Genomic DNA, 12,650 nt, shown 5'->3' with positions numbered 1-12,650 from the left:
AAATTCTCTTAATGTTTTCCAAGGAAAAGGTGACTGGGAATGAGACTATACTCCCTTTATAAGTTGGTTTCCGACAAACATCTTTGTCAGAAGACTCATTTTCCTCTAATGGTTCCTCTGCATAACCCAGCCAAGTTGGATGAGTGATTCCATTGGCTGGACCCAATGCAGACCCTCAGTTAGTATGTCTTTCAGCATGTACAGATACAGATAAAGGATGTCAGGAAAGATGTGCAGCTTTTTGTGGGTTATTCTGGTGCCCATGCTGGCAGAATAAACAGACCCTGTCAAGGTGGATCATCAGCTGCATCTCAGAATGCTACAATCTAGATGGGAAGGATGTGACTCAGGGTCTCGGAGCTCATTAAACTGGAAGCCTGCCTTCCACCTCTTCACTGCAGAGGGTTCCGCTCTTGAACATATGCCATCGGGACACATTGTAAGCTTCGGTGGAGCAATCTGCCATAGTATTGGTTTAGGTGGTGTCCTCTCGCTCTCCTACCTCAATTTACTTAATGCCATGGGAATCTATTAGAATTTAGGAATCTGCGGGAGGAAGAAATCCATGAGAACAACAATTTACTACCTCACACCGATTCCTCATCACCTTCCCAAACAGACCCTCTTGGCAGATAGCTCATGCACACTATCTGTTCTGTGGTCCCTCAGCAGCTTAGTGTTAAGGAAAAAGGGCAGAACTGAGGGCATGGGGCCAGGTAGCTCAATATGTACTGGCTACGTCATGTCCGGCATAGACTTTTTAGTGGTGCCAGGAGGAGCTGACACATAGCTACACTGCATCCTGGTGGCAAAGGGTTCTGAAGGCAGTTGGTGCTGGAGAAAGAATAGTATAGATGAGGAATCTGGGGGTGGAACATCCATCAGAAAGAAGGTAAGTAATTTGTTATTTTGCCACGTGTGCAGTGAAAAATCTACCTCTTCTAGAGTGCATTATATATCTTGGTTTGACTTGGAGTTGAGGATAAGTCAACTTAGTCTTGGAGTCTGCAACAAGCTGCATCGAGCTCTGCTGTCTGAATCCTGTTTTCTTCGCTCTGTTGGGCTGCCTGGAGGCAGAGGTGGAGCCCAACGGACTCCTCAAAGACCCCTGACTCTCGCGGACTGAACGCGGAGTCAGCTGAGTCTTGGAGTCTTGGGAGTCCTTGGAAGTCATGGAGGAAGAAGTCTGTTTACGCTCCACATTGTAGTCTGTCACGCGCTCGAAGACTAGACGTCTGAGACAGCCTTCGATGCGCCCGCGACTCCGGCAGGGATCCGTTGAATTCACTGGACCTGATATCCTGCCGGACGGCCGAGTAGCTGTAGGTAGAGAGGACTCTGAAGATCTTCAACTCTCCCAGGTAAGTCTTTCCCCTGATGTCCGTGACCTTGGCTCTAAACAAATTGGTTCTCCCGATATCCCCATGAAGGATTCCCTCATTTCTCTGCCCGACATACACGCATCCTGTATCGAGTGCCTTCAATCTCCCTGCTTGGATGGTGCCAATACTTGCGGCGCGTGCTCTTTTGTTCCATCTTTGGACAGCCAAACGGCTTGCAAGGGCCCAAGGGAACTGGGCCTACCCTCGCTCCACCCTCCATTGTCTTCTGCTTCGTTTTTGGTGCCCTGCTCTGCCTCACCAGAAGGGATTGTAAAAAAAACTGCTCCAAGAATTACAACCTACTTTGACCTCAACCCTGTCTATGATGATTGGTCCTTTTCTTAAAAAGTATGAGCATTTGAAAGACAGTGTAAACGATCTCAGTACATTGGTGGCCCTTCTGAACTCAAATATGGTGAACATTGAAAATGATAACAATCTCTTTAAACAAGTGATTTATGACTCAAATAACAAAATTGATCATTCACTAATGGTCTTAACTGAGCAAAAACAAAACAACAGCGAGGACAAGAAACGTTTGGCTGGAGTTGCAAAACAGGCGCTCGGCCTTCTAAAATCACAAAACCAAGCACACGGCACTCTATTAGCCATTCAGCGTTTCATTTACAATCATAGGCGACAAATCAAACAAAAGCACGACTATTGATGTTGACTCTACAAATGGCGTGGGACACTTAATGCCGGAACAAATGCAAACACTAGCCAATGAACCCTCTAAGAGTGTGACTTGTACCACTCAAGGAACTTCGGAAACTGTGTTAACGGCTATTTCAACTCAAATGCAACCAAACGTTTTCCTTAATTCTGGCAAAGAAAACTTCTCACAGCCTTATTGTGGAAAGGACCCAGGGAGTTTTTCTGAGGCTGTTGTAAGCTCCCAGTCTGTGATCAACCTAGCCAATGTTGACCCGCAACTTCCAGCCTGTTCAAAAAACACTGCTGAACTACGTCACCACCAGGAAAAGCTCCAGGAAGACGACGACCTTTTCGTTGCCTCAAATCCTGTCGCCTTTCCCATCTTTAATCCCCGGACTCTTCAGAGCACCATTCAGAGTGGCCTGAAAGCGACCCAAGCAAAGAAATCAAAAATATACGAACCAGAACTGCCAAAATGACAAATAACTCAAGAAAATTCCTGCGGAACATTAAAGCCGCTTACATGAACTTGCAAGCTGTGTCAGTCGCTGAACAGAATGTCCCATTACCTAAAGAGTGACCAATTGTTGATCTCACTGAAGATCAACAAGTGCCCGGTGCTCCAGAATCAACAGTACCTATGGTGCAGAGTGAACCAGAAGAGGGAAATCCCACGCCGACGTCTTCTGACATTTCTGTCAGTTTGCTCGATCTGTCAACATATAACGACGAAGTGGAGATTGAAACCACAATTAAGGACGAAGATTTGGCAGCTGGCAAAATGACTGTACCTACCTCGCTTACAGCGAAAGTATCTGCTCAGCAAGTTTGCCGTCTGTTTGTGACAAAAACGCAAGTGTCTGCATCATAATTCTACCAGAGAGGCCATTTGCAGATTTGCGACCTGTTCCTTTAAGCCCGCCCTTCATGACTTTATGTCAAAGACGGGACAAGCTAACTGAAGACCGTAAAATTTCACAAAAGGTAACAAATCGAGACACAAATTGACCCGTCTCCAGCTTTGTAAAAGCATCAAATGCTGAAATGGGAACTAAGGATGGTGGGATTTGAGAACATAACCCTGCTGTAGAAAGATCCTTAGGTGGTCTCGTACCCAAACAAAATCAGTCAGTTGCAAAGGAAAAACCATTACGAATGATTGAGACTAATGAAGTAAAAGTCATTGACTTTTACAATGAGAATCGGCTCGATAGGGTGCGGCTTCATATTGACTCGCGGATCATCTGCAGCACACTGTTGGAAGCTGCCCCAGTGCTGATCTCTATGGGCTTTGACATCACTGAAATTCATCAGAACAAAGATGTTGCGAATGTTAAAGATCCTTGTAAACGGCTGACTATTGAACACACAAGACCTGCCTCCAATAGTATCCATGCCGTAACTAAAGTTGTTCGCACGGAGGAAACTGAGTCAAACCAAGCCAAAGTTCCGGTTGAGGTCTGTGATTCAGAGACGGACAAAATCCTAATGCTTCCAACTGAACAAATTAAAATTACCATCGCACAAAACATGAGTCCACCATCGACTAATGTAATTGAAGAAAAATAGCCCTAGCAACTGATTCCTCTAAAGGCTGGAGCTGGCTTTCTAAAGCCCTGAACTCTCAACATCAAAGCTAATGCCAAATTGGTAAAAAGCCCATAACAAAGATAGCCAGCTGGAATACTCGTGGCCATCTCCACTTGCAAAAATCCACTTGGCTTGAAAGTATCGATATTATGTGTGCCCAGGAAACCTGGCTGACTACATGCCCGGTCATAGAAGGCTTTGAGATCGCATTTAATCCTGCAACAAAGAAAAATCTTGGCAGACCAACAGTAGGCTTACTGACATTGGTTCGAAAAAGCTCGGGCTACACAATCACTCGATCTTTCAATCACCCTCCCTATATTCAGACAACGGTGCTTCAGTTCGAAAACTCTGGAAAACAGAAAAAGAATCTCCTGCATATCCTTAATCTTTATTGGCAACATAAGGTCTCTCCTGCCTCCGTCTTCATTGATCAGATAACAAATATTATCGATAACATCTATGAGGTAGACGTGACAGCAAATATATTGTTATGTGGCGACTTAAACATAAACTGTTTACCTGTGTCATCAAACAAATCTAAAACCTTTGCCTTGCAAAATGTGGCCCAATTATGGCTAGGGGAAATGGAGAACAGAAATATGCACATGTTGAATGGTCACACTACTGGGGATATACCACCAAAAGCCACGTGGAAGCGGGACACACAAGAATCCATTCTGGACTATTTTTTTGTTTCTGAGAGCGTGCATACCAATGTGTTGAAATTACAGGTAAATCAAAGGAAGGAAAGCAATCATAACTTAGTGATGATTACTTTTGCGGTTTCATCACAGAACATTTCTGAGAAATGGTCTTTCGGCACAGCATTAGAATCAAATCGAGTTCAACTAGGTCTTTCTGAAATAGAGACTCAGAGAATAAACCATGTATACCAAGAAGACAAATCTCAACTCGAATACTTCAACATATTGGAAACATACAAGGAAAAAAAACAAGGATTGAAAAACCGTTGTTTTAAGAACCTGCATGCTTTTGACTTAGAAATCTCCAAACGCAAACGTAAGATGAGAAGTGATATACAGGCTTGCAGTGGAATGTATTCTAGCGAAACTGTTAAAAAGATCAAAAACATAAAACAAGCCTATAAAAATTGGCTTAAACAACACAAAAAAATAATGCTACAATCGAATGCAGAACTTGCATTATCAAAACTGGGAACCAGCAATACACACGATTTTTGGAGTCTAATAAATAACCTCTCTGGTTCTCAGAGTGCTGTACAGACAAACATGGTTAGTGAGAGTGCTTGGATAACCTACTATAAGAACTTGTATAAAAAAAAGGCTCTACTGTAGACTCTGGGTTGCCAAAATTGGAGCACTGGGATCTGGAGTTTCAGGAAAAAGACATCTTAGAAATAATTAACAACTTCAGTACCTCACGTGCCCCTGGGCCTGATGGTCTTACCAACTTTACCCTGAAAGAAAATCCTCAAATTTGGGCGAACTTTTGTAATACCTGATTCAAGAAAATCGTGACAAGATGCGAGACACCAACATCATGGAAGAGCGCAATCATTGTTCCATTGTTTAAAAAAGGTAACAGACTAAATACGGAACACTACCGCCCGATTGCGCTCCTTGACGTTCTGAGCAAGGTTTACGCTACCATGTTAAAAGACAAACTGCTAAAATGATCTCAACAAAACCATCTTATTGACCCAAGACAAAGCGGCTTTGTAAAAGGAGTTGGATGCAGCTTGAACTTCTTCATTGTTAACACTCTGAAAATGGAGGCTATACGAACTGGGACTATGATCTATTTGGCAGTAATTGACCTATCCCAAGCCTTCGATAGTATAGGCAGGGAAATACTATGGGCAAAACTTGAAAAAACAATGTGTCCTCCAAGTCTTCTCGCCGCAGTAAAAGATCTGCATACTGAGACAAATTAGAATACGACTTGACCGCCAAGGGAAACTGTCTGCACCAATTTCGACGCACCGTGGTGTACAACAAGGATGCACACTTGCAGCCATTATTTTCACCAAAAGTTAATGGGTCACACGTGAGTCATCTACTCTATGCAGATGACTTAATTTTGTTAGACCTAACACCAATTGGTCTACAAAGTAAACTAACAGCATTGCTACGTTATGTTGAGAAACATGAGCTATGTATAAATGCAGCAAAATCGGAAATCCTTGCGCTAAGAGACCTATGTGGGCAAAGAAACAATATGTAATCCACCTTTAAATGGCATATAGAAAAAACACAACTTCACTCTATTACTGACACCAAATATCTAGGGATGAGGATTAGCTCCAGTTTGAACGATGCACCATGGGTCGAACAAACAAAACTGAAGAGTCGACAACTGGCTACACAGGTGATGGTTTTACACAAAAAATGTGGCCGGTATTCCATGCTTCCAGTTATATCCTTCTTCAAACAAAAAGCTACTCCAGCTTTAATTTATCGGGCTGAATGTGCCCTGGGTTGTTCAGCTGACTTGTGGAACACAATCGAAAACATCTTTTGGACTAAAGTCCTTGGCTTAACTGGTGGCACTCCCTCCGCATGTATACGATATGAGCTGAGTATAACATCTATCAATGCAAGAGTGACCTGGAATACATTGGCCTTGTTTCGCAAAATGTCTCTTAAAGACCTCACCTTGCAGTTTAAAATGCTTGCAAATCCAGGCTAAAATAACAAAAACTCTGTCTTGTATCTATGGGTGCAACGCTGCAAAAACTTGCTTACAGAACTAGACACAGATCTTGAAACATTACACAATAATCCTGCTTATGTCAAAAACAAACTATGGAGACGTGACTGGTGTGAGACCTGTGACCTCAGACTCACCTATAAACTTATGCAAGACGCTCCTGGCGAAAAACGATAGTTAAACGAGATATCACATAGAACCAATATTTTTAGAGGAGAGACATTAACATCTCCCACAAATTAGGGCACGTGTACAAGCATAGTGTGGGGAGCCCTCAGTGATATAGGAAGATGAAAACCTGAGACATATTTACAATAATGCTGTTGAAATTGGTGCATTTTACAGCACAGTTTTTGCGAAAAGGGCAGTAAAAAGCCATACAATCTACACTTGATTCTCCATCGTAACACATAGAAAACCCAGTATGTGTGACCTTGAGTGGGTCTCTAACCAGGGGTGTGGCTTAAAAAGTAATGAGAGTTGCCTGAAAGGGGAGCTGCATGCCACAAACAATAAATCATAAGACACTGCAAATATGTGCTTTGGGTCATGTAGCATGGTCTCAGTTGGTCTGGTTTGCATCCGGTCTGCATTTTGAAAATAAATCTCTGTCCCAGTCTGTCAATAAATTGCTGTCTCTCTCAATTTCAATATATAAAAAATTCAGAAAAGCTAATTTGGTTAAAATAAGTATTTGCATCAAGGCGACCACCAATGTTAGCACTCACGTACTGGTGGGTCCCTGCACTAAATGCCCATTTTTTAAAAACAGTGCAAAACGAAAGAGTAAATATAGGCAAAATGATCTTTACTCTTGCATTTAACTCTCGGTTGTGTAAATGCCGCCTGCAAATTACATTTCGTGTGCGGGATCCTTGTTCTTTTTACCAGGTGTTAAACGCAGGCAGATTCCATAGGATTCAATTCATTAGTTTTACGCCTGCATGAAAATCTCATGCAGCTGTAAAACTGGGTATTTTTGCAGACAGAGTGGGGAGTCCTCTGAGTGGGTATTAGTAATGTCTGCCTATTATCTTAATTAGTGATGTGAGTACAGCGTGTAACTCATTCTTGGAGAAGTCACACGCTGTCCTCACAGCACTGATTAAGATAATATGAAACAAAGACTTACCTGACACTATGGGGCATACAAATAGGCACCTTTTGAAAAGAATAGGCAGACATTACTAATAGCCACTCGGAGGACTCCCCAAGCACAACTTCTAACTTTGCTCGCAAGGATACATAGGAATTATTCTCCTTTCCATCTCACACAGGGTTTAGACAGATATTGTGTAACTAGCCTAAAGGAAGCCATTGTTTGACGAAACAAGAGGCAAGTGTCCCAAGAGGTTATAGTTGGCTGTTGATCACTACGTCTGTATGCAATGGCTGAGTAAGATTGTCCGTGAATGCACCCAAAAACTATGATGTTACCTTCACATAGTTATTCAACTAATGAAGGAACCGCTAGTTTAAACCAACAACGAAAATAACTATTATTTGAATGACTGATCGCAGGCATTGAGCGCACAAGCGTAAAGGTTCACAAAGTCAATCTAGGTTTTTATAGTGGACAAATATATCTGTGAAAGTGATTTATGCTGAAATACATTTGAGCATGCAATGTACATTGTGTTTGATAAACATTTAATTTGCCACAACACTCACCCTAACAGTAATATGTCTGTAAACCAAGAGACATAGATGCTGTTTTGGACACGCTTTACTCTTGGCAATGAGGGCTGTGCCGTTCTTCCTCCTGAATGCAGTATTGGGTGGTAAAATAGGGAAGGCTGGGGTGGGGAGACCAAAGGTAATGTTCCATATTGTGAGGGTGTCAGGACACCCTTAACCCCCTATACGCTGCACCAATGCCCAGAGTTATCATTAGGAATAGGGCAATTCGGGGACTTCACAGGCTTTACAATCAACCCTCAAAAAAACGATGGGGTTAAACATATCAGAGTAAAGGGAAAATAGATATATTGCACACTCTTACACAATATGCATGGGTAGAAAACCCAATGAAGTACTGGGGGACTCTGATACTGAGGGTAGCTAGCCTTTGTCTGGCAACAGAGCAACATTCATTACTCACATGCTCACAGCAGCTTAGTTTGATTTTGCCACAATTTTGAAAACCCCAGAAGGGCCCAATAGTCCCTCATCAAGGGTCTCAATCTGTGGAATCTTTGCATCGGAGAAGATATTGGATGCATGTAATAAGTGCTCTCCTAAATGTATACAATAATCTGATCCAGGTTTCCAATATGTTAATGATGGGGTACGCCTGTTTTGGAGACCGCAGTTGTTGATGCACTTATTTTTGTTTTTGGTGTGGTTGCTTGGAGGTAACTTGTTCCTACTCAGATCGAAGGGGTTGGTAGAAGATGTCTCAAACTTTAAACAAGAACTTCAAAGATCAGAAGTAATGATTTAGTGGATGGTTAATTTTCTGACATTACGATGCTATGAGTAACAACTACAACGTATGTGAATCAACTTGTTATTGTTGACTGTTTTTTTACCTATGTTTGATTAATTGAAAAATAGGAAAATAAAGCTTGACATCTTTTTTTAAGGAACCACTTAATGTATTCCTTCTATATGGCATCAAGGACCTTGCAATGTGTGATTTCAAATTCAATGGTAAATTTGTTGTTCAAGAGGGTGAGTTTTTGTGGCGTGGTCTGAGAGTGGCAAAGATCACCCATTCTAGCTGTGGCAGCCCTCTTCCCTGCCCTCACAAAACACCTAATACATGTGACCCTTTGACTCTCCTCAAGGGTTCTCTGGAATGTCCAGTTGATAGAACAATACTGCAAATGTTATTTTCAGCTTTTAAGAGTGTTTCCCCCAACAGGGCCCAAAAGGTAAAACCAGGTCCACCTTAAGTAGGCTGTTTTCAGAGAAAAGTACCGGAATAAGGGCAGCAGGGGGGGGCTTTTATTGAGGGGCCCAGAGCAATTAAATATATGCAGGATCTCATAGAACACTTAGAGCTGGCTAGGTGAACCCTGGGTTCTTTGGGTGACAAACTCACAAGGAATCATGCAAACCCATATTTTCAATTGCATTCGCTAGCGACCTAGAACTCCTGTATTTGCAGACTGGTGAGATGGCGAGTCTATCTTTCAAGATAAGGATTCAATTCAAATCCCTCAGGGGAAAACCGCTGTATTGCAAAGGGTATAATGAGGTCCTGCTTTTCTCAGCTCATCCGTTTGGTCTAATTCAACGGCGCTGTATATTTTTAACAGGCATGTCTCCCATCACCCTATCTATACACAGTTTCCCCCTTATAATTCCCTGCACCCTCTGCCTTTCAAAACATGAACCCTGCGTTAAAATACACACCCCTGTATTTCTGTCCCCATAACATCCAAATCAAAATGAAGGACCGCAGTCCCACCTCGATTGCAAAAACGTATCTGTAGCTGGGGTGGCACACTGCTGCACAACAACAATGTCAATATTGTAATGCTTTAGAAAATCCATCACGGCTGTGCCTTTAGTAGCATTTCCTACACAACGTACATTCATTCTCCCTAATAAGAGCATCACCAAGGACCAGGGCGGCTCGTGAATTTTATAACCAGAAGAGACAAATTTTGCTGGAGCATAGCAAGTACGCCGAACCAACCACAGTGTGTTTGGGGGAGGAGGGGTTCTACCCCCAATAACAATGTTTAAATAATGGGTTAAAATGGTGAATTGTATGGTTTATTTTCTGTGAATAAATGGGTAAAAAGCCACACGGTTTGCAACCGTTTTTATAGGGTAACACGAGAAAATTCATTCAATCCAACAGTCCACAGAAGGATTTTCATTATGCCTTTTCCCACTAGATAAGAAGAATGTATTAATCATTTTACCAGAGTGTGCTATCAAGTCTGTACATTCCATGTTTTAATGAAATCAGACTTCATAACACACTTTGGTAAAATGAACAACATTTCTCTTCTTATGTTTAACTAGCTGGGGTACCCAGCTGTGCCCGTGTCCTGATCAAGTGGTGTCTCATGTGCCCTGGTGGATGTTGCTCTTGTCCTCATGTCAGCAAGTCCTGCTTCAGTTTGCTCTGGCATCTCATTTGCCCTGGAGCAAGATGCTCTTGTCCTTTGGTCGAGAAGTTGTGAAGCTGTTTGTTGTTGTGTTTCCGAAGCTCTTGATATTGACTTTCGCTTTGCATCAGATGGAGCTCTTCCAAGTGATGTTCGTTTTTTGTGTGGCATGTATTAGTCACTCAATGGCTTCAGCACATTTGAGAAAATGTCCAAGAAAGATTGATTGATTGTGCTCTCCTCTCGTGTATGAACTTAAGTAAACTGTAACCTTGCCATTAACCATATTTGGAGTGGTGTGATAAAAACAATTTTACACATTTTTCAATTCCCTTTAAAAATGCTTTAATAAACACTTTCGAAATGTATACAATAGCAATACATATCAAAGGAATAACCAATGCATTGAACATTTTGCTTCAGACACTTTTCATAATGTTGCCTCCTTCTAGTACCTACTGTAGTAAATCGGGTGAACATCAGTAAATGAAGGTGTCTACGGTGTGATTTTTTTGCATTCAAACATAGACTACAATCTTGCCCCAGACAAATGAGGAATCCAATTCAAAATTTGGTAGCAGTGGGTTCAACTGTGTGGATTTGTATAGCCGGACAAACATACACACATACATACATTCTGCTTTATATATAAAGATGTATTTTACGTGCTGATGAGTTAAGGGGGTATCCTCCCCTATTTTGTTGTTTGCCCACTAGGTGCCATTATTCTGCCAGTGTAAAAAAAACATTTTCCTGCTGGTAGTGCCCATACATGCCCGTCCGTGCTGGCTGTGCCAATGTATGACCGCATTCACATGTAAGAATATAATACTTTTGGCTTTGCCCATAAAGCCAGCAAACAAAAAGGCCATTCCACTGAAAGAATACATGTCCATACTGTCTGCATCAATGTAGGCCAGTATGGCCACTTATAAACACCCATCATGTTGGCTATGTACTTCATGCTAGTAAAAATACAATGACACACTGAGAACACATGTGTTTGCTAGCTGCATAAACGTAACCCCAAAAGATGAGAAACCTCATCATGTTGGCTTTGCAAAAAATGCCAGTAAAAAAAACATTCCACAGGAAGAAAACCTGTCCTTGCTGGCTGTGCCAATGTAGTGCTCCCCAATCAGAGGCCCCCTCCCTGCACGTCACAAAAGCAAATATAGAAATTAATACAGCATATAAATTGTCTCATTCAGGAGTGCACTTTCAGACACAAACCCACACATCCCCTGATCTGGACTGCAGATGCCACCTACCTTACGCCACCAGGAATAATGGCCCTCTGGCTCCAGTTCATTATGCAACAGGAAGTGGGAAGCACAGAGAGCTTCTTTGTTCCGTGAGGTGGCGCCACAGTGCCTCCATTTCTCTGCCCCTGGACCACTGAATGTGCGACGAGCTGCAGGTAAGCCCGCTAGGCACGTTTGCCTCTACACCACCTCAATGGGCCACACAAGGCCGGGGAAGCAAAAACTCACCGGTCTTGCATAGCCCACTGTGCATGCACGCTGGGGGTACTAGTACATAGTCAAAGCCAGACCAGTGGTGCGCCTTCAGCTCCAACTGCCAGTGGAGAACAGCTCATTGTTTACAATGAGCTGGCTGGCTTGGCTGACGAATGGATCCTCCAAAATGGGTAGCCAGTTAGTGTCTCATTTCCCATTATGGACTGGTCCCCTCTGAAAAAACATAGAGTTAAACAAAGTCACAGCTTTTTGGACCTCTTCATGAGCTCCTAAGTGAGTGTGCCTCTGCTGTAGACTTAGCTGGCCGCTTGTCATCTAAGACTGAATAGTCCACCAGACTGTTGCTCTCTCTGATCTGAACACCTCACTCGTCCCATTCTGCTTGTCCTCCTTCTTTAGAGAGGTGCAAGGAGTCCCCAGGTGTGGCATTCTCCTCCTCACATCAATCCCCCATTTTGTCCTGCAATCCTGCTGTAATGGAATCAGCTGAGGAGGCCAATCCCCCGCCTTATTAGCATTGTCAGAGTCATGCAGTGGCATAGCTCTCAACTCACACGCATTTGGCGGGTGTCACCCGCCTTGAAAAGGGCTGACTCACCCGCCAAGCCTCCTGCACACCCATTCATTCCAATGGGCGTCTCACCCGCCAAAAACAAAATCGGGTGATTTCACCCGCCTTTGCGCCGCAAATGGTTGAGTGCTTCAAAAGGAATGGGCTGAGAAGGCCCAGCCACCTCAGTCCATCTTCCAGCTACAACACGACGTCACCGCCTGAAAAT

The sequence above is a fragment of the Ambystoma mexicanum genome, chromosome 2q, assembly GCF_040938575.1.
Source record: "Ambystoma mexicanum isolate Mex_15411 chromosome 2q, UKY_AmexF1_1, whole genome shotgun sequence".
Lineage (NCBI taxonomy): Eukaryota > Metazoa > Chordata > Amphibia > Caudata > Ambystomatidae > Ambystoma > Ambystoma mexicanum.
The sequence above is the reverse complement of the archived record's forward strand: the minus strand, read 5'-3'. Positions refer to the sequence as shown.